Raw genomic sequence first — 19,734 nt, 5'->3', positions numbered from 1 at the left:
CCCTCTATACCGCAGCAACACGTATTTTTTTACCCCTTTCAGAACGCGCTCCTCGCGCCACAAAGCCGCCTCTAGACGCGTGACCAATGAGCAGCGAGCTAAAAGATATCGCAAATGTCAAAAATAATATAACGAGGTTAATATATATCGCGCACATGCGATATGTTTGTCACGAGGCGCAAAAAATAATAAAAAAGGGAATGCAACACGAGGACTTCCCCGGAGGTCACCCATCCTGGTACTACTCTCGCCCAAGCACGCTTAACTTCAAAGTTCTGATGGGATCCGGTGATTTAGTGCTGGTATGATCGCATCCGATATGTTACCCCCGCCTTCGTCCCTTATGCTTGCCACTCCCAGGTCCACTGCAAAGATGATTGCCATTCTTACTACCATTACAACCGTTGCCTAATAATGGATAATGCCCTATATATACTACTTACTCCCCCCCTCAAACACGGAGACGAGTTTACCACGGTTTCCACCCCACCCTCTATACCGCAGCAACACGTATTTTTTACCCTTTCAGAACGCGCTCCTCGCGCCACAAAGCCGCCTCTAGACGCGTGCCAATGAGCAGCGAGCTAAAACATATCGCAAATGTCAAAAATAATATAACGGGGTTAATATATATCGCGCACATGCGATATGTTTGTCACGAGCCGCAAAAAATAATTAAAAAGGGAATGCAACACGAGGACTTCCCAGGAGGTCACCCATCCTAGTACTACTCTCGCCCAAGCACGCTTAACTACGGAGTTCTGATGGGATCCGGTGCTTTAGTGCTGGTATGATCGCATCCGACATGTTACCCCCGCCTTCGTCCCTTATGCTTGCCACTCCCAGGTCCACTGCAAAGATGATTGTCATTCTTACTACCATTACAACCGTTGCCTAATAATGGATAATGCCATATATATACTACTTACTCCCCCCCCCCTCAAACACGGAGACGAGTTTACCACGGTTTCCACCCCTCCCTCTATACCGCAGCAACACGTATTTTTTTACCCCTTTCAGAACGCGCTCCTCGCGCCACAAATCCGCCTCTAGACGCGTGACCAATGAGCAGCGAGCTAAAACATATCGCAAATGTCAAAAATAATAAAACGGGGTTAATATATATCGCGCACATGCGATATGTTTGTCACGAGGCGCAAAAAATAATTAGAAAGGGAATGCAACACGAGGATTTTCCAGGAGGTCACCCATCCTAGTACTACTCTCGCCCAAGCATGCTTAACTTCGGAGTTCTGATGGGATCCGGTGCTTTAGTGCTGGTATGATCGCATCCGACATGTTACCCCCGCCTTCGTCCCTTATGCTTGCCACTCCCAGGTCCACTGCAAAGATGATTGTCATTCTTACTACCATTACAACCGTTGCCTAATAATGGATAATGCCCTATATATACTACTTACTCCCCCCCTCAAACACAGAGACGAGTTTACCACGGTTTCCACCCCTCCCTCTATACCGCAGCAACACGTATTTTTTTACCCCTTTCAGAACGCGCTCCTCGCGCCACAAAGCCGCCTCTAGACGCGTGACCAATGAGCAGCGAGCTAAAACATATCGCAAATGTCAAAAATAATATAACGGGGTTAATATATATCGCGCACATGCGATATGTTTGTCACGAGGCGCAAAAAATAATTAAAAAGGGAATGCAACACGAGGATTTTCCAGGAGGTCACCCATCCTAGTACTACTCTCGCCCAAGCACGCTTAACTTCGGAGTTCTGATGGGATCCGGTGCTTTAGTGCTGGTATGATCGCATCCGACATGTTACCCCCGCCTTCGTCCCTTATGCTTGCCACTCCCAGGTCCACTGCAAAGATGATTGTCATTCTTACTACCATTACAACCGTTGCCTAATAATGGATAATGCCCTATATATACTACTTACTCCCCCCCCCTCAAACACGGAGACGAGTTTACCACGGTTTCCACCCCTCCCTCTATACCGCAGCAACACGTATTTTTTTACCAGAACGCGCTCCTCGCGCCACAAAGCCGCCTCTAGACGCGTGCCAATGAACAGCGAGCTAAAACATATCGCAAATGTCAAAAATAATATAACGGGGTTAATATATATCGCGCACATGCGATATGTTTGTCACGAGGCGCAAAAAATAATTAAAAAGGGAATGCAACACGAGGACTTCCCAGGAGGTCACCCATCCTAGTACAACTCAGCCCAAGCACGCTTAACTTCGGAGTTCTGATGGGATCCGGTGCTTTAGTGCTGGTATGATCGCATCCGACATTTTACCCCTGCCTTCGTCCCTTATGCTTGCCACTCCCAGGTCCACTTCAAAGATGATTGTCATTCTTACTACAATTACAACCGTTGCCTAATAATGGATAATGCCCTATATATACTACTTACTCCCCCCCCCTCAAACACGGAGACGAGTTTACCACGGTTTCCACCCCTCCCTCTATACCGCAGCAACACGTATTTTTCTACCCCTTTCAGAACGCGCTCCTCGCGCCACAAAGCCGCCTCTGGACGCGTGACCAATGAGCTGCGAGCTAAAACATATCGCAAATGTCAAAAATAATATAATGGGGTTAATATATATCGCGCACATGCGATATGTTTGTCACGAGCCGCAAAAAATAATTAAAAAGGGAATGCAACACGAGGACTTCCCAGGAGGTCACCCATCCTAGTGCTACTCTCGCCCAAGCACGCTTAACTACGGAGTTCTGATGGGATCCGGTGCTTTAGTGCTGGTATGATCGCATCCGACATGTTACCCCCGCCTTCGTCCCTTATGCTTGCCACTCCCAGGTCCACTGCAAAGATGATTGTCATTCTTACTACCATTACAACCGTTGCCTAATAATGGATAATGCCCTATATATACTACTTACTCCCCCCCCCTCAAACACGGAGACGAGTTTACCACGGTTTCCACCCCTCCCTCTATACCGCAGCAACACGTATTTTTTTACCCCTTTCAGAACGCGCTCCTCGCGCCACAAATCCGCCTCTAGACGCGTGACCAATGAGCAGCGAGCTAAAACATATCGCAAATGTCAAAAATAATATAACGGGGTTAATATATATCGCGCACATGCGATATGTTTGTCACGAGGCGCAAAAAATAATTAGAAAGGGAATGCAACACGAGGATTTTCCAGGAGGTCACCCATCCTAGTACTACTCTCGCCCAAGCAAGCTTAACTTCGGAGTTATGATTGGATACGGTGCTTTAGTGCTGGTATGATCGCATCCGACATGTTACCCCCGCCTTCGTCCCTTATGCTTGCCACTCCCAGGTCCACTGCAAAGATGATTGTCATTCTTACTACCATTACAACCGTTGCCTAATAATGGATAATGCCCTATATATACTACTTACTCCCCCCCTCAAACACAGAGACGAGTTTACCACGGTTTCCACCCCTCCCTCTATACCGCAGCAACACGTATTTTTTTACCCTTTCAGAACGCGCTCCTCGCGCCACAAAGCCGCCTCTAGACGCGTGACCAATGAGCAGCGAGCTAAAACATATCGCAAATGTCAAAAAAATATAACGGGGTTAATATATATCGCGCACATGCGATATGTTTGTCACGAGCCGCAAAAAATAATTAAAAAGGGAATGCAACACGAGGACTTCCCAGGAGGTCACCCATCCTAGTACTACTCTCGCCCAAGCACGCTTAACTACGGAGTTCTGATGGGATCCGGTGCTTTAGTGCTGGTATGATCGCATCCGACATGTTACCCCCGCCTTCGTCCCTTATGCTTGCCACTCCCAGGTCCACTGCAAAGATGATTGTCATTCTTACTACCATTACAACCGTTGCCTAATAATGGATAATGCCCTATATATACTACTTACTCCCCCCCCCTCAAACACGGAGACGAGTTTACCACGGTTTCCACCCCTCCCTCTATACCGCAGCAACACGTATTTTTTTACCCCTTTCAGAACGCGCTCCTCGCGCCACAAAGCCGCCTCTAGACGCGTGACCAATGAGCAGCGAGCTAAAACATATCGCAAATGTCAAAAATAATATAACGGGGTTAATATATATCGCGCACATGCGATATGTTTGTCACGAGGCGCAAAAAATAATTAAAAAGGGAATGCAACACGAGGATTTTCCAGGAGGTCACCCATCCTAGTACTACTCTCGCCCAAGCACGCTTAACTTCGGAGTTCTGATGGGATCCGGTCATTTAGTGATGGTATGATCGCATCCGACATGTTACCCCCGCCTTCGTCCCTTATGCTTGCCACTCCCAGGTCCACTGCAAAGATGATTGCCATTCTTACTACCATTACAACCGTTGCCTAATAATGGATAATGCCCTATATATACTACTTACTCCCCCCCCCCTCAAACACGGAGACGAGTTTACCACGGTTTCCACCCCTCCCTCTATACCGCAGCAACACGTATTTTTATACACCTTTCAAAACGCGCTCCTCGTGCCACAAAACCGCCTCTAGACGCGTGACCAATGAGCAGCGAGCTAAAACATATCGCAAATGTCAAAAATAATATAACGGGATTAATATATATCGCGCACATGCGATATGTTTGTCACGAGGCACAAAAAATAAGTAAAAATGGAATGCAACACGAGGACTTCCCAGGAGGTCACCCATCCTAGTACTACTCTCGCCCAAGCACGCTTAACTACGGAGTTCTGATGGGATCCGGTGCTTTAGTACTGGTATGATCGCATCCGACATGTTACCCCCGCCTTCGTCCCTTATGCTTGCCACTCCCACGTCCACTGCAAAGATGATTGTCATTCTTACTACCATTACAACCGTTGCCTAATAATGGATAATGCCCTATATATACTACTTACTCCCCCCCTCAAACACGGAGACGGGTTTACCACGGTTTCCACCCCTCCCTCTATACCGCAGCAACAAGTATTTTTTTACCCCTTTCCCCTCCCTCTATACCGCAGCAACAAGTATTTTTTTACCCCTTTCAGAACGCGCTCCTCGCGCCACAAAGCCGCCTCTAGACGCGTGACCAATGAGCAGCGAGCTAAAACATATCGCAAATGTCAAAAATAATATAACGGGGTTAATATATATCGCGCACATGCGATATGTTTGTCACGAGGCGCAAAAAATAATTAAAAAGGGAATGCAACACGAGGACTTCCCAGGAGGTCACCCATCCTAGTACTACTCTCGCCCAAGCACGCTTAACTTCAGAGTTCTGATGGGATCCGGTGCTTTAGTGCTGGTATGATCGCATCCGACATGTTACCCCCACCTTCGTCCCTTATGCTTGCCACTCCCAGGTCCACTGCAAAGATGATTGTCATTCTTACTACCATTACAACCGTTGCCTAATAATGGATAATGCCCTATATATACTACTTACTCCCCCCCCGCCTCAAACACGCAGGCGAGTTTACCACGGTTTCCACCCCTCCCTCTATACCGCAGCAACACGTATTTTTTTACCCCTTTCAGAACGCGCTCCTCGCGCCACAAAGCCGCCTCTAGACGCGTGACCAATGAGCAGCGAGCTAAAACATATCGCAAATGTCAAAAATAATATAACGAGGTTAATATATATCGCGCACATGCGATATGTTTGTCACGAGGCGCAAAAAATAATAAAAAAGGGAATGCAACACGAGGACTTCACCGGAGGTCACCCATCCTGGTACTACTCTCGCCCAAGCACGCTTAACTACGGAGTTCTGATGGGATCCGGTGATTTAGTGCTGGTATGATCGCATCCGATATGTTACCCCCGCCTTCGTCCCTTATGCTTGCCACTCCCAGGTCCACTGCAAAGATGATTGCCATTCTTACTACCATTACAACCGTTGCCTAATAATGGATAATGCCCTATATATACTACTTACTCCCCCCCTCAAACACGGAGACGAGTTTACCACGGTTTCCACCCCACCCTCTATACCGCAGCAACACGTATTTTTTACCCCTTTCAGAACGCGCTCCTCGCGCCACAAAGCCGCCTCTAGACGCGTGCCAATGAGCAGCGAGCTAAAACATATCGCAAATGTCAAAAATAATATAACGGGGTTAATATATATCGCGCACATGCGATATGTTTGTCACGAGGCGCAAAAAATAATTAAAAAGGGAATGCAACACGAGGACTTCCCAAGAGGTCACCCATCCTAGTACTACTCTCGCCCAAGCACGCTTAACTTCGGAGTTCTGATGGGATCCGGTGCTTTAGTGCTGCTTTGATCGCATCCGACATGTTACCCCCACCTTCGTCCCTTATGCTTGCCACTCCCAGGTCCACTGCAAAGATGATTGTCATTCTTACTACCATTACAACCGTTGCCTAATAATGGATAATGCCCTATATATACTACTTACTCCCCCCCCTCAAACACGGAGACGAGTTTACCACGGTTTCCACCCCTCCCTCTATACCGCAGCAACACGTATTTTTTTACCCCTTTCAGAACGCGCTCCTCGCGCCACAAAGCCGCCTCTAGACGCGTGACCAATGAGCAGCGAGCTAAAACATATCGCAAATGTCAAAAATAATATAACGGGGTTAATATATATCGCGCACATGCGATATGTTTGTCACGAGGCGCAAAAAATAATTAAAAAGGGAATGCAACACGAGGATTTTCCAGGAGGTCACCCATCCTAGTACTACTCTCGCCCAAGCACGCTTAACTTCGGAGTTCTGATGGGATCCGGTCATTTAGTGATGGTATGATCGCATCCGACATGTTACCCCCGCCTTCGTCCCTTATGCTTGCCACTCCCAGGTCCACTGCAAAGATGATTGCCATTCTTACTACCATTACAACCGTTGCCTAATAATGGATAATGCCCTATATATACTACTTACTCCCCCCCCCCTCAAACACGGAGACGAGTTTACCACGGTTTCCACCCCTCCCTCTATACCGCAGCAACACGTATTTTTATACACCTTTCAAAACGCGCTCCTCGTGCCACAAAACCGCCTCTAGACGCGTGACCAATGAGCAGCGAGCTAAAACATATCGCAAATGTCAAAAATAATATAACGGGATTAATATATATCGCGCACATGCGATATGTTTGTCACGAGGCACAAAAAATAAGTAAAAATGGAATGCAACACGAGGACTTCCCAGGAGGTCACCCATCCTAGTACTACTCTCGCCCAAGCACGCTTAACTACGGAGTTCTGATGGGATCCGGTGCTTTAGTACTGGTATGATCGCATCCGACATGTTACCCCCGCCTTCGTCCCTTATGCTTGCCACTCCCACGTCCACTGCAAAGATGATTGTCATTCTTACTACCATTACAACCGTTGCCTAATAATGGATAATGCCCTATATATACTACTTACTCCCCCCCTCAAACACGGAGACGGGTTTACCACGGTTTCCACCCCTCCCTCTATACCGCAGCAACAAGTATTTTTTTACCCCTTTCCCCTCCCTCTATACCGCAGCAACAAGTATTTTTTTACCCCTTTCAGAACGCGCTCCTCGCGCCACAAAGCCGCCTCTAGACGCGTGACCAATGAGCAGCGAGCTAAAACATATCGCAAATGTCAAAAATAATATAACGGGGTTAATATATATCGCGCACATGCGATATGTTTGTCACGAGGCGCAAAAAATAATTAAAAAGGGAATGCAACACGAGGACTTCCCAGGAGGTCACCCATCCTAGTACTACTCTCGCCCAAGCACGCTTAACTTCAGAGTTCTGATGGGATCCGGTGCTTTAGTGCTGGTATGATCGCATCCGACATGTTACCCCCACCTTCGTCCCTTATACTTGCCACTCCCAGGTCCACTGCAAAGATGATTGTCATTCTTACTACCATTACAACCGTTGCCTAATAATGGATAATGCCCTATATATACTACTTACTCCCCCCCCCTCAAACACGGAGACGAGTTTACCACGGTTTCCACCCCTCCCTCTATACCGCAGCAACACGTATTTTTTTACCCCTTTCAGAACGCGCTCCTCACGCCACAAAGCCGCCTCTAGACGCGTGAGCAATGAGCAGCGAGCTAAAACATATCGCAAATGTCAAAAATAATATAACGGGGTTAATATATATCGCGCACATGTGATATGTTTGTCATGAGGCGCAAAAAATAATTAAAAAGGGAATGCAACACGAGGACTTCCCAGGAGGTCACCCATCCTAGTACTACTCTCGCCCAAGCACGCTTAACTTCGGAGTTCTGATGGGATCCGGTCATTTAGTGATGGTATGATCGCATCCGACATGTTACCCCCGCCTTCGTCCCTTATGCTTGCCACTCCCAGGTCCACTGCAAAGATGATTGCCATTCTTACTACCATTACAACCGTTGCCTAATAATGGATAATGCCCTATATATACTACTTACTCCCCCCCCCTCAAACACGGAGACGAGTTTACCACGGTTTCCACCCCTCCCTCTATACCGCAGCAACACGTATTTTTTTACACCTTTCAAAACGCGCTCCTCGTGCCACAAAACCGCCTCTAGACGCGTGACCAATGAGCAGCGAGCTAAAACATATCGCAAATGTCAAAAATAATATAACGGGATTAATATATATCGCGCACATGCGATATGTTTGTCACGAGGCACAAAAAATAAGTAAAAATGGAATGCAACACGAGGACTTCCCAGGAGGTCACCCATCCTAGTACTACTCTCGCCCAAGCACGCTTAACTACGGAGTTCTGATGGGATCCGGTGCTTTAGTGCTGGTATGATCGCATCCGACATGTTACCCCCGCCTTCGTCCCTTATGCTTGCCACTCCCACGTCCACTGCAAAGATGATTGTCATTCTTACTACCATTACAACCGTTGCCTAATAATGGATAATGCCCTATATATACTACTTACTCCCCCCCTCAAACAGGGAGACGAGTTTACCACGGTTTCCACCCCTCCCTCTATACCGCAGCAACAAGTATTTTTTTACCCCTTTCCCCTCCCTCTATACCGCAGCAACAAGTATTTTTTTACCCCTTTCAGAACGCGCTCCTCGCGCCACAAAGCCGCCTCTAGACGCGTGACTAATGAGCAGCGAGCTAAAACATATCGCAAATGTCAAAAATAATATAACGGGGTTAATATATATCGCGCACATGCGATATGTTTGTCACGAGGCGCAAAAAATAATTAAAAAGGGAATGCAACACGAGGACTTCCCAGGAGGTCACCCATCCTAGTACTACTCTCGCCCAAGCACGCTTAACTTCGGAGTTTTGATGGGATCCGGTGCTTTAGTGCTGGTATGATCGCATCCGACATGTTACCCCCACCTTCGTCCCTTATGCTTGCCACTCCCAGGTCCACTGCAAAGATGATTGTCATTCTTACTACCATTACAACCGTTGCCTAATAATGGATAATGCCCTATATATACTACTTACTCCCCCCCCGCCTCAAACACGCAGGCGAGTTTACCACGGTTTCCACCCCTCCCTCTATACCGCAGCAACACGTATTTTTTTACCCCTTTCAGAACGCGCTCCTCGCGCCACAAAGCCGCCTCTAGACGCGTGACCAATGAGCAGCGAGCTAAAACATATCGCAAATGTCAAAAATAATATAACGAGGTTAATATATATCGCGCACATGCGATATGTTTGTCACGAGGCGCAAAAAATAATAAAAAAGGGAATGCAACACGAGGACTTCCCAGGAGGTCACCCATCCTGGTACTACTCTCGCCCAAGCACGCTTAACTTCAAAGTTCTGATGGGATCCGGTGATTTAGTGCTGGTATGATCGCATCCGATATCTTACCCCCGCCTTCGTCCCTTATGCTTGCCACTCCCAGGTCCACTGCAAAGATGATTGCCATTCTTACTACCATTACAACCGTTGCCTAATAATGGATAATGCCCTATATATACTACTTACTCCCCCCCTCAAACACGGAGACGAGTTTACCACGGTTTCCACCCCACCCTCTATACCGCAGCAACACGTATTTTTTACCCCTTTCAGAACGCGCTCCTCGCGCCACAAAGCCGCCTCTAGACGCGTGCCAATGAGCAGCGAGCTAAAACATATCGCAAATGTCAAAAATAATATAACGGGGTTAATATATATCGCGCACATGCGATATGTTTGTCACGAGGCGCAAAAAATAATTAAAAAGGGAATGCAACACGAGGACTTCCCAGGAGGTCACCCATCCTAGTACTACTCTCGCCCAAGCACGCTTAACTTCGGAGTTCTGATGGGATCGGGTGCTTTAGTGTTGGTATGATCGCATCCGACATGTTACCCCCACCTTCGTCCCTTATGCTTGCCACTCCCAGGTCCACTGCAAAGATGATTGTCATTCTTACTACCATTACAACCGTTGCCTAATAATGGATAATGCCCTATATATACTACTTACTCCCCCCCTCAAACACGGAGACGAGTTTACCACGGTTTCCACCCCTCCCTCTATACCGCAGCAACACGTATTTTTTTACCCCTTTCAGAACGCGCTCCTCGCGCCACAAAGCCGCCTCTAGACGCGTGACCAATGAGCAGCGAGCTAAAACATATCGCAAATGTCAAAAATAATATAACGGGGTTAATATATATCGCGCACATGCGATATGTTTGTCACGAGGCGCAAAAAATAATTAAAAAGGGAATGCAACACGAGGATTTTCCAGGAGGTCACCCATCCTAGTACTACTCTCGCCCAAGCACGCTTAACTTCGGAGTTCTGATGGGATCCGGTCATTTAGTGATGGTATGATCGCATCCGACATGTTACCCCCGCCTTCGTCCCTTATGCTTGCCACTCCCAGGTCCACTGCAAAGATGATTGCCATTCTTACTACCATTACAACCGTTGCCTAATAATGGATAATGCCCTATATATACTACTTACTCCCCCCCCCCTCAAACACGGAGACGAGTTTACCACGGTTTCCACCCCTCCCTCTATACCGCAGCAACACGTATTTTTATACACCTTTCAAAACGCGCTCCTCGTGCCACAAAACCGCCTCTAGACGCGTGACCAATGAGCAGCGAGCTAAAACATATCGCAAATGTCAAAAATAATATAACGGGATTAATATATATCGCGCACATGCGATATGTTTGTCACGAGGCACAAAAAATAAGTAAAAATGGAATGCAACACGAGGACTTCCCAGGAGGTCACCCATCCTAGTACTACTCTCGCCCAAGCACGCTTAACTACGGAGTTCTGATGGGATCCGGTGCTTTAGTACTGGTATGATCGCATCCGACATGTTACCCCCGCCTTCGTCCCTTATGCTTGCCACTCCCACGTCCACTGCAAAGATGATTGTCATTCTTACTACCATTACAACCGTTGCCTAATAATGGATAATGCCCTATATATACTACTTACTCCCCCCCTCAAACACGGAGACGGGTTTACCACGGTTTCCACCCCTCCCTCTATACCGCAGCAACAAGTATTTTTTTACCCCTTTCCCCTCCCTCTATACCGCAGCAACAAGTATTTTTTTACCCCTTTCAGAACGCGCTCCTCGCGCCACAAAGCCGCCTCTAGACGCGTGACCAATGAGCAGCGAGCTAAAACATATCGCAAATGTCAAAAATAATATAACGGGGTTAATATATATCGCGCACATGCGATATGTTTGTCACGAGGCGCAAAAAATAATTAAAAAGGGAATGCAACACGAGGACTTCCCAGGAGGTCACCCATCCTAGTACTACTCTCGCCCAAGCACGCTTAACTTCAGAGTTCTGATGGGATCCGGTGCTTTAGTGCTGGTATGATCGCATCCGACATGTTACCCCCACCTTCGTCCCTTATACTTGCCACTCCCAGGTCCACTGCAAAGATGATTGTCATTCTTACTACCATTACAACCGTTGCCTAATAATGGATAATGCCCTATATATACTACTTACTCCCCCCCCTCAAACACGGAGACGAGTTTACCACGGTTTCCACCCCTCCCTCTATACCGCAGCAACACGTATTTTTTTACCCCTTTCAGAACGCGCTCCTCACGCCACAAAGCCGCCTCTAGACGCGTGAGCAATGAGCAGCGAGCTAAAACATATCGCAAATGTCAAAAATAATATAACGGGGTTAATATATATCGCGCACATGTGATATGTTTGTCATGAGGCGCAAAAAATAATTGAAAAGGGAATGCAACACGAGGACTTCCCAGGAGGTCACCCATCCTAGTACTACTCTCGCCCAAGCACGCTTAACTTCGGAGTTCTGATGGGATCCGGTCATTTAGTGATGGTATGATCGCATCCGACATGTTACCCCCGCCTTCGTCCCTTATGCTTGCCACTCCCAGGTCCACTGCAAAGATGATTGCCATTCTTACTACCATTACAACCGTTGCCTAATAATGGATAATGCCCTATATATACTACTTACTCCCCCCCCCCTCAAACACGGAGACGAGTTTACCACGGTTTCCACCCCTCCCTCTATACCGCAGCAACACGTATTTTTTTACACCTTTCAAAACGCGCTCCTCGTGCCACAAAACCGCCTCTAGACGCGTGACCAATGAGCAGCGAGCTAAAACATATCGCAAATGTCAAAAATAATATAACGGGATTAATATATATCGCGCACATGCGATATGTTTGTCACGAGGCACAAAAAATAAGTAAAAATGGAATGCAACACGAGGACTTCCCAGGAGGTCACCCATCCTAGTACTACTCTCGCCCAAGCACGCTTAACTACGGAGTTCTGATGGGATCCGGTGCTTTAGTGCTGGTATGATCGCATCCGACATGTTACCCCCGCCTTCGTCCCTTATGCTTGCCACTCCCACGTCCACTGCAAAGATGATTGTCATTCTTACTACCATTACAACCGTTGCCTAATAATGGATAATGCCCTATATATACTACTTACTCCCCCCCTCAAACACGGAGACGAGTTTACCACGGTTTCCACCCCTCCCTCTATACCGCAGCAACAAGTATTTTTTTACCCCTTTCCCCTCCCTCTATACCGCAGCAACAAGTATTTTTTTACCCCTTTCAGAACGCGCTCCTCGCGCCACAAAGCCGCCTCTAGACGCGTGACCAATGAGCAGCGAGCTAAAACATATCGCAAATGTCAAAAATAATATAACGGGGTTAATATATATCGCGCACATGCGATATGTTTGTCACGAGGCGCAAAAAATAATTAAAAAGGGAATGCAACACGAGGACTTCCCAGGAGGTCACCCATCCTAGTACTACTCTCGCCCAAGCACGCTTAACTTCAGAGTTCTGATGGGATCCGGTGCTTTAGTGCTGGTATGATCGCATCCGACATGTTACCCCCACCTTCGTCCCTTATGCTTGCCACTCCCAGGTCCACTGCAAAGATGATTGTCATTCTTACTACCATTACAACCGTTGCCTAATAATGGATAATGCCCTATATATACTACTTACTCCCCCCCCGCCTCAAACACGCAGGCGAGTTTACCACGGTTTCCACCCCTCCCTCTATACCGCAGCAACACGTATTTTTTTACCCCTTTCAGAACGCGCTCCTCGCGCCACAAAGCCGCCTCTAGACGCGTGACCAATGAGCAGCGAGCTAAAACATATCGCAAATGTCAAAAATAATATAACGAGGTTAATATATATCGCGCACATGCGATATGTTTGTCACGAGGCGCAAAAAATAATAAAAAAGGGAATGCAACACGAGGACTTCCCAGGAGGTCACCCATCCTGGTACTACTCTCGCCCAAGCACGCTTAACTTCAAAGTTCTGATGGGATCCGGTGATTTAGTGCTGGTATGATCGCATCCGATATGTTACCCCCGCCTTCGTCCCTTATGCTTGCCACTCCCAGGTCCACTGCAAAGATGATTGCCATTCTTACTACCATTACAACCGTTGCCTAATAATGGATAATGCCCTATATATACTACTTACTCCCCCCCTCAAACACGGAGACGAGTTTACCACGGTTTCCACCCCACCCTCTATACCGCAGCAACACGTATTTTTTACCCCTTTCAGAACGCGCTCCTCGCGCCACAAAGCCGCCTCTAGACGCGTGCCAATGAGCAGCGAGCTAAAACATATCGCAAATGTCAAAAATAATATAACGGGGTTAATATATATCGCGCACATGCGATATGTTTGTCACGAGGCGCAAAAAATAATTAAAAAGGGAATGCAACACGAGGACTTCCCAGGAGGTCACCCATCCTAGTACTACTCTCGCCCAAGCACGCTTAACTTCGGAGTTCTGATGGGATCGGGTGCTTTAGTGCTGGTATGATCGCATCCGACATGTTACCCCCACCTTCGTCCCTTATGCTTGCCACTCCCAGGTCCACTGCAAAGATGATTGTCATTCTTACTACCATTACAACCGTTGCCTAATAATGGATAATGCCCTATATATACTACTTACTCCCCCCCCTCAAACACGGAGACGAGTTTACCACGGTTTCCACCCCTCCCTCTATACCGCAGCAACACGTATTTTTTTACCCCTTTCAGAACGCGCTCCTCGCGCCACAAAGCCGCCTCTAGACGCGTGACCAATGAGCAGCAAGCTAAAACATATCGCAAATGTCAAAAATAATATAACGGGGTTAATATATATCGCGCACATGCGATATGTTTGTCACGAGGCGCAAAAAATAATTAAAAAGGGAATGCAACACGAGGATTTTCCAGGAGGTCACCCATCCTAGTACTACTCTCGCCCAAGCACGCTTAACTTCGGAGTTCTGATGGGATCCGGTCATTTAGTGATGGTATGATCGCATCCGACATGTTACCCCCGCCTTCGTCCCTTATGCTTGCCACTCCCAGGTCCACTGCAAAGATGATTGCCATTATTACTACCATTACAACCGTTGCCTAATAATGGATAATGCCCTATATATACTACTTACTCCCCCCCCCCTCAAACACGGAGACGAGTTTACCACGGTTTCCACCCCTCCCTCTATACCGCAACAACACGTATTTTTTTACACCTTTCAAAACGCGCTCCTCGTGCCACAAAACCGCCTCTAGACGCGTGACCAATGAGCAGCGAGCTAAAACATATCGCAAATGTCAAAAATAATATAACGGGATTAATATATATCGCGCACATGCGATATGTTTGTCACGAGGCACAAAAAATAAGTAAAAATGGAATGCAACACGAGGACTTCCCAGGAGGTCACCCATCCTAGTACTACTCTCGCCCAAGCACGCTTAACTACGGAGTTCTGATGGGATCCGGTGCTTTAGTACTGGTATGATCGCATCCGACATGTTACCCCCGCCTTCGTCCCTTATGCTTGCCACTCCCACGTCCACTGCAAAGATGATTGTCATTCTTACTACCATTACAACCGTTGCCTAATAATGGATAATGCCCTATATATACTACTTACTCCCCCCCTCAAACACGGAGACGGGTTTACCACGGTTTCCACCCCTCCCTCTATACCGCAGCAACAAGTATTTTTTTACCCCTTTCCCCTCCCTCTATACCGCAGCAACAAGTATTTTTTTACCCCTTTCAGAACGCGCTCCTCGCGCCACAAAGCCGCCTCTAGACGCGTGACCAATGAGCAGCGAGCTAAAACATATCGCAAATGTCAAAAATAATATAACGGGGTTAATATATATCGCGCACATGCGATATGTTTGTCACGAGGCGCAAAAAATAATTAAAAAGGGAATGCAACACGAGGACTTCCCAGGAGGTCACCCATCCTAGTACTACTCTCGCCCAAGCACGCTTAACTTCAGAGTTCTGATGGGATCCGGTGCTTTAGTGCTGGTATGATCGCATCCGACATGTTACCCCCACCTTCGTCCCTTATACTTGCCACTCCCAGGTCCACTGCAAAGATGATTGTCATTCTTACTACCATTACAACCGTTGCCTAATAATGGATAATGCCCTATATATACTACTTACTCCCCCCCCCTCAAACACGGAGACGAGTTTACCACGGTTTCCACCCCTCCCTCTATACCGCAGCAACACGTATTTTTTTACCCCTTTCAGAACGCGCTCCTCACGCCACAAAGCCGCCTCTAGACGCGTGAGCAATGAGCAGCGAGCTAAAACATATCGCAAATGTCAAAAATAATATAACGGGGTTAATATATATCGCGCACATGTGATATGTTTGTCATGAGGCGCAAAAAATAATTAAAAAGGGAATGCAACACGAGGACTTCCCAGGAGGTCACCCATCCTAGTACTACTCTCGCCCAAGCACGCTTAACTTCGGAGTTCTGATGGGATCCGGTCATTTAGTGATGGTATGATCGCATCCGACATGTTACCCCCGCCTTCGTCCCTTATGCTTGCCACTCCCAGGTCCACTGCAAAGATGATTGCCATTCTTACTACCATTACAACCGTTGCCTAATAATGGATAATGCCCTATATATACTACTTACTCCCCCCCCCTCAAACACGGAGACGAGTTTACCACGGTTTCCACCCCTCCCTCTATACCGCAGCAACACGTATTTTTTTACACCTTTCAAAACGCGCTCCTCGTGCCACAAAACCGCCTCTAGACGCGTGACCAATGAGCAGCGAGCTAAAACATATCGCAAATGTCAAAAATAATATAACGGGATTAATATATATCGCGCACATGCGATATGTTTGTCACGAGGCACAAAAAATAAGTAAAAATGGAATGCAACACGAGGACTTCCCAGGAGGTCACCCATCCTAGTACTACTCTCGCCCAAGCACGCTTAACTACGGAGTTCTGATGGGATCCGGTGCTTTAGTGCTGGTATGATCGCATCCGACATGTTACCCCCGCCTTCGTCCCTTATGCTTGCCACTCCCACGTCCACTGCAAAGATGATTGTCATTCTTACTACCATTACAACCGTTGCCTAATAATGGATAATGCCCTATATATACTACTTACTCCCCCCCTCAAACACGGAGACGAGTTTACCACGGTTTCCACCCCTCCCTCTATACCGCAGCAACAAGTATTTTTTTACCCCTTTCCCCTCCCTCTATACCGCAGCAACAAGTATTTTTTTACCCCTTTCAGAACGCGCTCCTCGCGCCACAAAGCCGCCTCTAGACGCGTGACCAATGAGCAGCGAGCTAAAACATATCGCAAATGTCAAAAATAATATAACGGGGTTAATATATATCGCGCACATGCGATATGTTTGTCACGAGGCGCAAAAAATAATTAAAAAGGGAATGCAACACGAGGACTTCCCAGGAGGTCACCCATCCTAGTAATACTCTCGCCCAAGCACGCTTAACTTCAGAGTTCTGATGGGATCCGGTGCTTTAGTGCTGGTATGATCGCATCCGACATGTTACCCCCACCTTCGTCCCTTATGCTTGCCACTCCCAGGTCCACTGCAAAGATGATTGTCATTCTTACTACCATTACAACCGTTGCCTAATAATGGATAATGCCCTATATATACTACTTACTCCCCCCCCTCAAACACGGAGACGAGTTTACCACGGTTTCCACCCCTCCCTCTATACCGCAGCAACACGTATTTTTTTACCCCTTTCAGAACGCGCTCCTCACGCCACAAAGCCGCCTCTAGACGCGTGAGCAATGAGCAGCGAGCTAAAACATATCGCAAATGTCAAAAATAATATAACGGGGTTAATATATATCGCGCACATGTGATATGTTTGTCATGAGGCGCAAAAAATAATTAAAAAGGGAATGCAACACGAGGACTTCCCAGGAGGTCACCCATCCTAGTACTACTCTCGCCCAAGCACGCTTAACTTCGGAGTTCTGATGGGATCCGGTCATTTAGTGATGGTATGATCGCATCCGACATGTTACCCCCGCCTTCGTCCCTTATGCTTGCCACTCCCAGGTCCACTGCAAAGATGATTGCCATTCTTACTACCATTACAACCGTTGCCTAATAATGGATAATGCCCTATATATACTACTTACTCCCCCCCCCCATCAAACACGGAGACGAGTTTACCACGGTTTCCACCCCTCCCTCTATACCGCAGCAACACGTATTTTTTTACACCTTTCAAAACGCGCTCCTCGTGCCACAAAACCGCCTCTAGACGCGTGACCAATGAGCAGCGAGCTAAAACATATCGCAAATGTCAAAAATAATATAACTGGATTAATATATATCGCGCACATGCGATATGTTTGTCACGAGGCACAAAAAATAAGTAAAAATGGAATGCAACACGAGGACTTCCCAGGAGGTCACCCATCCTAGTACTACTCTCGCCCAAGCACGCTTAACTACGGAGTTCTGATGGGATCCGGTGCTTTAGTGCTGGTATGATCGCATCCGACATGTTACCCCCGCCTTCGTCCCTTATGCTTGCCACTCCCACGTCCACTTCAAAGATGATTGTCATTCTTACTACCATTACAACCGTTGCCTAATAATGGATAATGCCCTATATATACTACTTACTCCCCCCCTCAAACACGGAGACGAGTTTACCACGGTTTCCACCCCTCCCTCTATACCGCAGCAACAAGTATTTTTTTACCCCTTTCCCCTCCCTCTATACCGCAGCAACAAGTATTTTTTTACCCCTTTCAGAACGCGCTCCTCGCGCCACAAAGCCGCCTCTAGACGCGTGACCAATGAGCAGCGAGCTAAAACATATCGCAAATGTCAAAAATAATATAACGGGGTTAATATATATCGCGCACATGCGATATGTTTGTCACGAGGCGCAAAAAATAATTAAAAAGGGAATGCAACACGAGGACTTCCCACGAGGTCACCCATCCTAGGACTACTCTTACCCAAGCACGCTTAACTTCGGAGTTCTGATGGGATCCGGTGATTTAGTGCTGGTATGATCGCATCCGATATGTTGCCCCCGCCTTCGTCCCTTATGCTTGCCACTCCCAGGTCCACTGCAAAGATGATTGCCATTCTTACTACCATTACAACCGTTGCCTAATAATGGATAATGCCCTATATATACTACTTACTCCCCCCCTCAAACACGGAGACGAGTTTACCACGGTTTCCACCCCACCCTCTATACCGCAGCAACACGTATTTTTTACCCCTTTCAGAACGCGCTCCTCGCGCCACAAAGCGGCCTCTAGACGCGTGCCAATGAGCAGCGAGCTAAAACATATCGCAAATGTCAAAAATAATATAACGGGGTTAATATATATCGCGCACATGCGATATGTTTGTCACGAGGCGCAAAAAATAATTAAAATGGGAATGCAACACGAGGACTTCCCAGGAGGTCACCCATCCTAGTACTACTCTCGCCCAAGCACGCTTAACTTCGGAGTTCTGATGGGATCCGGTGCTTTAGTGCTGGTATGATCGCATCCGACATGTTACCCCCACCTTCGTCCCTTATGCTTGCCACTCCCAGGTCCACTGCAAAGATGATTGTCATTCTTACTACCATTACAACCGTTGCCTAATAATGGATAATGCCCTATATATACTACTTACTCCCCCCCCTCAAACACGGAGACGAGTTTACCACGGTTTCCACCCCTCCCTCTATACCGCAGCAACACGTATTTTTTTACCCCTTTCAGAACGCGCTCCTCGCGCCACAAAGCCGCCTCTAGACGCGTGACCAATGAGCAGCGAGCTAAAACATATCGCAAATGTCAAAAATAATATAACGGGGTTAATATATATCGCGCACATGCGATATGTTTGTCACGAGGCGCAAAAAATAATTAAAAAGGGAATGCAACACGAGGATTTTCCAGGAGGTCACCCATCCTAGTACTACTCTCGCCCAAGCACGCTTAACTTCGGAGTTCT

At 47.3% G+C, this 19,734-nt stretch overlaps 39 non-coding genes across 39 annotated transcripts; all 39 read right to left on the bottom strand.

Moving 5' to 3' along the window:
• Nucleotides 1-197: 197 nt before the first annotated feature.
• On the bottom strand, nucleotides 198-316 carry LOC123173228 (5S ribosomal RNA). The gene has a single exon (XR_006486014.1). It is a non-coding gene; the product is annotated as a 5S ribosomal RNA (ribosomal RNA).
• A 367-nt stretch (nucleotides 317-683) lies between these two features.
• LOC123173198 (5S ribosomal RNA) lies at nucleotides 684-802 on the bottom strand. Its single transcript, XR_006485986.1, has one exon. It is a non-coding gene; the product is annotated as a 5S ribosomal RNA (ribosomal RNA).
• Nucleotides 803-1,175: 373 nt separating this feature from the next.
• LOC123173149 (5S ribosomal RNA) lies at nucleotides 1,176-1,294 on the bottom strand. The gene has a single exon (XR_006485939.1). It is a non-coding gene; the product is annotated as a 5S ribosomal RNA (ribosomal RNA).
• A 370-nt stretch (nucleotides 1,295-1,664) lies between these two features.
• Nucleotides 1,665-1,783, bottom strand: LOC123173052 (5S ribosomal RNA). The gene has a single exon (XR_006485848.1). It is a non-coding gene; the product is annotated as a 5S ribosomal RNA (ribosomal RNA).
• A 365-nt stretch (nucleotides 1,784-2,148) lies between these two features.
• On the bottom strand, nucleotides 2,149-2,266 carry LOC123173219 (5S ribosomal RNA). The gene has a single exon (XR_006486005.1). It is a non-coding gene; the product is annotated as a 5S ribosomal RNA (ribosomal RNA).
• A 372-nt stretch (nucleotides 2,267-2,638) lies between these two features.
• On the bottom strand, nucleotides 2,639-2,757 carry LOC123173135 (5S ribosomal RNA). The gene has a single exon (XR_006485927.1). It is a non-coding gene; the product is annotated as a 5S ribosomal RNA (ribosomal RNA).
• A 372-nt stretch (nucleotides 2,758-3,129) lies between these two features.
• On the bottom strand, nucleotides 3,130-3,248 carry LOC123173407 (5S ribosomal RNA). Its single transcript, XR_006486183.1, has one exon. It is a non-coding gene; the product is annotated as a 5S ribosomal RNA (ribosomal RNA).
• A 368-nt stretch (nucleotides 3,249-3,616) lies between these two features.
• On the bottom strand, nucleotides 3,617-3,735 carry LOC123173187 (5S ribosomal RNA). The gene has a single exon (XR_006485975.1). It is a non-coding gene; the product is annotated as a 5S ribosomal RNA (ribosomal RNA).
• A 372-nt stretch (nucleotides 3,736-4,107) lies between these two features.
• LOC123173340 (5S ribosomal RNA) lies at nucleotides 4,108-4,226 on the bottom strand. Its single transcript, XR_006486120.1, has one exon. It is a non-coding gene; the product is annotated as a 5S ribosomal RNA (ribosomal RNA).
• Nucleotides 4,227-4,599: 373 nt separating this feature from the next.
• LOC123173034 (5S ribosomal RNA) lies at nucleotides 4,600-4,718 on the bottom strand. The gene has a single exon (XR_006485831.1). It is a non-coding gene; the product is annotated as a 5S ribosomal RNA (ribosomal RNA).
• A 414-nt stretch (nucleotides 4,719-5,132) lies between these two features.
• On the bottom strand, nucleotides 5,133-5,251 carry LOC123173416 (5S ribosomal RNA). The gene has a single exon (XR_006486188.1). It is a non-coding gene; the product is annotated as a 5S ribosomal RNA (ribosomal RNA).
• A 374-nt stretch (nucleotides 5,252-5,625) lies between these two features.
• LOC123173209 (5S ribosomal RNA) lies at nucleotides 5,626-5,744 on the bottom strand. Its single transcript, XR_006485996.1, has one exon. It is a non-coding gene; the product is annotated as a 5S ribosomal RNA (ribosomal RNA).
• Nucleotides 5,745-6,112: 368 nt separating this feature from the next.
• On the bottom strand, nucleotides 6,113-6,231 carry LOC123173157 (5S ribosomal RNA). Its single transcript, XR_006485947.1, has one exon. It is a non-coding gene; the product is annotated as a 5S ribosomal RNA (ribosomal RNA).
• Nucleotides 6,232-6,602: 371 nt separating this feature from the next.
• Nucleotides 6,603-6,721, bottom strand: LOC123173338 (5S ribosomal RNA). Its single transcript, XR_006486118.1, has one exon. It is a non-coding gene; the product is annotated as a 5S ribosomal RNA (ribosomal RNA).
• A 373-nt stretch (nucleotides 6,722-7,094) lies between these two features.
• LOC123173032 (5S ribosomal RNA) lies at nucleotides 7,095-7,213 on the bottom strand. Its single transcript, XR_006485829.1, has one exon. It is a non-coding gene; the product is annotated as a 5S ribosomal RNA (ribosomal RNA).
• Nucleotides 7,214-7,627: 414 nt separating this feature from the next.
• Nucleotides 7,628-7,746, bottom strand: LOC123173415 (5S ribosomal RNA). The gene has a single exon (XR_006486187.1). It is a non-coding gene; the product is annotated as a 5S ribosomal RNA (ribosomal RNA).
• A 372-nt stretch (nucleotides 7,747-8,118) lies between these two features.
• Nucleotides 8,119-8,237, bottom strand: LOC123173255 (5S ribosomal RNA). Its single transcript, XR_006486040.1, has one exon. It is a non-coding gene; the product is annotated as a 5S ribosomal RNA (ribosomal RNA).
• Nucleotides 8,238-8,609: 372 nt separating this feature from the next.
• On the bottom strand, nucleotides 8,610-8,728 carry LOC123173175 (5S ribosomal RNA). The gene has a single exon (XR_006485964.1). It is a non-coding gene; the product is annotated as a 5S ribosomal RNA (ribosomal RNA).
• Nucleotides 8,729-9,142: 414 nt separating this feature from the next.
• LOC123173074 (5S ribosomal RNA) lies at nucleotides 9,143-9,261 on the bottom strand. The gene has a single exon (XR_006485869.1). It is a non-coding gene; the product is annotated as a 5S ribosomal RNA (ribosomal RNA).
• Nucleotides 9,262-9,635: 374 nt separating this feature from the next.
• On the bottom strand, nucleotides 9,636-9,754 carry LOC123173168 (5S ribosomal RNA). Its single transcript, XR_006485957.1, has one exon. It is a non-coding gene; the product is annotated as a 5S ribosomal RNA (ribosomal RNA).
• Nucleotides 9,755-10,122: 368 nt separating this feature from the next.
• LOC123173196 (5S ribosomal RNA) lies at nucleotides 10,123-10,241 on the bottom strand. Its single transcript, XR_006485984.1, has one exon. It is a non-coding gene; the product is annotated as a 5S ribosomal RNA (ribosomal RNA).
• A 370-nt stretch (nucleotides 10,242-10,611) lies between these two features.
• LOC123173337 (5S ribosomal RNA) lies at nucleotides 10,612-10,730 on the bottom strand. Its single transcript, XR_006486117.1, has one exon. It is a non-coding gene; the product is annotated as a 5S ribosomal RNA (ribosomal RNA).
• A 373-nt stretch (nucleotides 10,731-11,103) lies between these two features.
• On the bottom strand, nucleotides 11,104-11,222 carry LOC123173031 (5S ribosomal RNA). Its single transcript, XR_006485828.1, has one exon. It is a non-coding gene; the product is annotated as a 5S ribosomal RNA (ribosomal RNA).
• Nucleotides 11,223-11,636: 414 nt separating this feature from the next.
• On the bottom strand, nucleotides 11,637-11,755 carry LOC123173414 (5S ribosomal RNA). Its single transcript, XR_006486186.1, has one exon. It is a non-coding gene; the product is annotated as a 5S ribosomal RNA (ribosomal RNA).
• A 371-nt stretch (nucleotides 11,756-12,126) lies between these two features.
• LOC123173254 (5S ribosomal RNA) lies at nucleotides 12,127-12,245 on the bottom strand. Its single transcript, XR_006486039.1, has one exon. It is a non-coding gene; the product is annotated as a 5S ribosomal RNA (ribosomal RNA).
• Nucleotides 12,246-12,618: 373 nt separating this feature from the next.
• On the bottom strand, nucleotides 12,619-12,737 carry LOC123173163 (5S ribosomal RNA). The gene has a single exon (XR_006485953.1). It is a non-coding gene; the product is annotated as a 5S ribosomal RNA (ribosomal RNA).
• A 414-nt stretch (nucleotides 12,738-13,151) lies between these two features.
• On the bottom strand, nucleotides 13,152-13,270 carry LOC123173410 (5S ribosomal RNA). The gene has a single exon (XR_006486185.1). It is a non-coding gene; the product is annotated as a 5S ribosomal RNA (ribosomal RNA).
• A 374-nt stretch (nucleotides 13,271-13,644) lies between these two features.
• Nucleotides 13,645-13,763, bottom strand: LOC123173166 (5S ribosomal RNA). Its single transcript, XR_006485956.1, has one exon. It is a non-coding gene; the product is annotated as a 5S ribosomal RNA (ribosomal RNA).
• Nucleotides 13,764-14,131: 368 nt separating this feature from the next.
• Nucleotides 14,132-14,250, bottom strand: LOC123173088 (5S ribosomal RNA). Its single transcript, XR_006485883.1, has one exon. It is a non-coding gene; the product is annotated as a 5S ribosomal RNA (ribosomal RNA).
• A 371-nt stretch (nucleotides 14,251-14,621) lies between these two features.
• On the bottom strand, nucleotides 14,622-14,740 carry LOC123173336 (5S ribosomal RNA). The gene has a single exon (XR_006486116.1). It is a non-coding gene; the product is annotated as a 5S ribosomal RNA (ribosomal RNA).
• A 373-nt stretch (nucleotides 14,741-15,113) lies between these two features.
• On the bottom strand, nucleotides 15,114-15,232 carry LOC123173030 (5S ribosomal RNA). Its single transcript, XR_006485827.1, has one exon. It is a non-coding gene; the product is annotated as a 5S ribosomal RNA (ribosomal RNA).
• A 414-nt stretch (nucleotides 15,233-15,646) lies between these two features.
• Nucleotides 15,647-15,765, bottom strand: LOC123173399 (5S ribosomal RNA). Its single transcript, XR_006486175.1, has one exon. It is a non-coding gene; the product is annotated as a 5S ribosomal RNA (ribosomal RNA).
• A 372-nt stretch (nucleotides 15,766-16,137) lies between these two features.
• LOC123173253 (5S ribosomal RNA) lies at nucleotides 16,138-16,256 on the bottom strand. Its single transcript, XR_006486038.1, has one exon. It is a non-coding gene; the product is annotated as a 5S ribosomal RNA (ribosomal RNA).
• Nucleotides 16,257-16,628: 372 nt separating this feature from the next.
• Nucleotides 16,629-16,747, bottom strand: LOC123173152 (5S ribosomal RNA). The gene has a single exon (XR_006485942.1). It is a non-coding gene; the product is annotated as a 5S ribosomal RNA (ribosomal RNA).
• A 414-nt stretch (nucleotides 16,748-17,161) lies between these two features.
• On the bottom strand, nucleotides 17,162-17,280 carry LOC123173126 (5S ribosomal RNA). The gene has a single exon (XR_006485918.1). It is a non-coding gene; the product is annotated as a 5S ribosomal RNA (ribosomal RNA).
• Nucleotides 17,281-17,651: 371 nt separating this feature from the next.
• Nucleotides 17,652-17,770, bottom strand: LOC123173252 (5S ribosomal RNA). The gene has a single exon (XR_006486037.1). It is a non-coding gene; the product is annotated as a 5S ribosomal RNA (ribosomal RNA).
• A 374-nt stretch (nucleotides 17,771-18,144) lies between these two features.
• On the bottom strand, nucleotides 18,145-18,263 carry LOC123173138 (5S ribosomal RNA). Its single transcript, XR_006485930.1, has one exon. It is a non-coding gene; the product is annotated as a 5S ribosomal RNA (ribosomal RNA).
• Nucleotides 18,264-18,677: 414 nt separating this feature from the next.
• LOC123173281 (5S ribosomal RNA) lies at nucleotides 18,678-18,796 on the bottom strand. Its single transcript, XR_006486065.1, has one exon. It is a non-coding gene; the product is annotated as a 5S ribosomal RNA (ribosomal RNA).
• A 368-nt stretch (nucleotides 18,797-19,164) lies between these two features.
• LOC123173262 (5S ribosomal RNA) lies at nucleotides 19,165-19,283 on the bottom strand. The gene has a single exon (XR_006486047.1). It is a non-coding gene; the product is annotated as a 5S ribosomal RNA (ribosomal RNA).
• Between the last annotated feature and the right edge of the window lie 451 nt (nucleotides 19,284-19,734).

This window comes from Triticum aestivum, unplaced genomic scaffold, assembly GCF_018294505.1.
Source record: "Triticum aestivum cultivar Chinese Spring unplaced genomic scaffold, IWGSC CS RefSeq v2.1 scaffold54592, whole genome shotgun sequence".
NCBI lineage: Eukaryota > Viridiplantae > Streptophyta > Magnoliopsida > Poales > Poaceae > Triticum > Triticum aestivum.
Note: the sequence above shows the minus strand (reverse complement) of the source record. Positions and strands in the feature narration are given on the sequence as shown.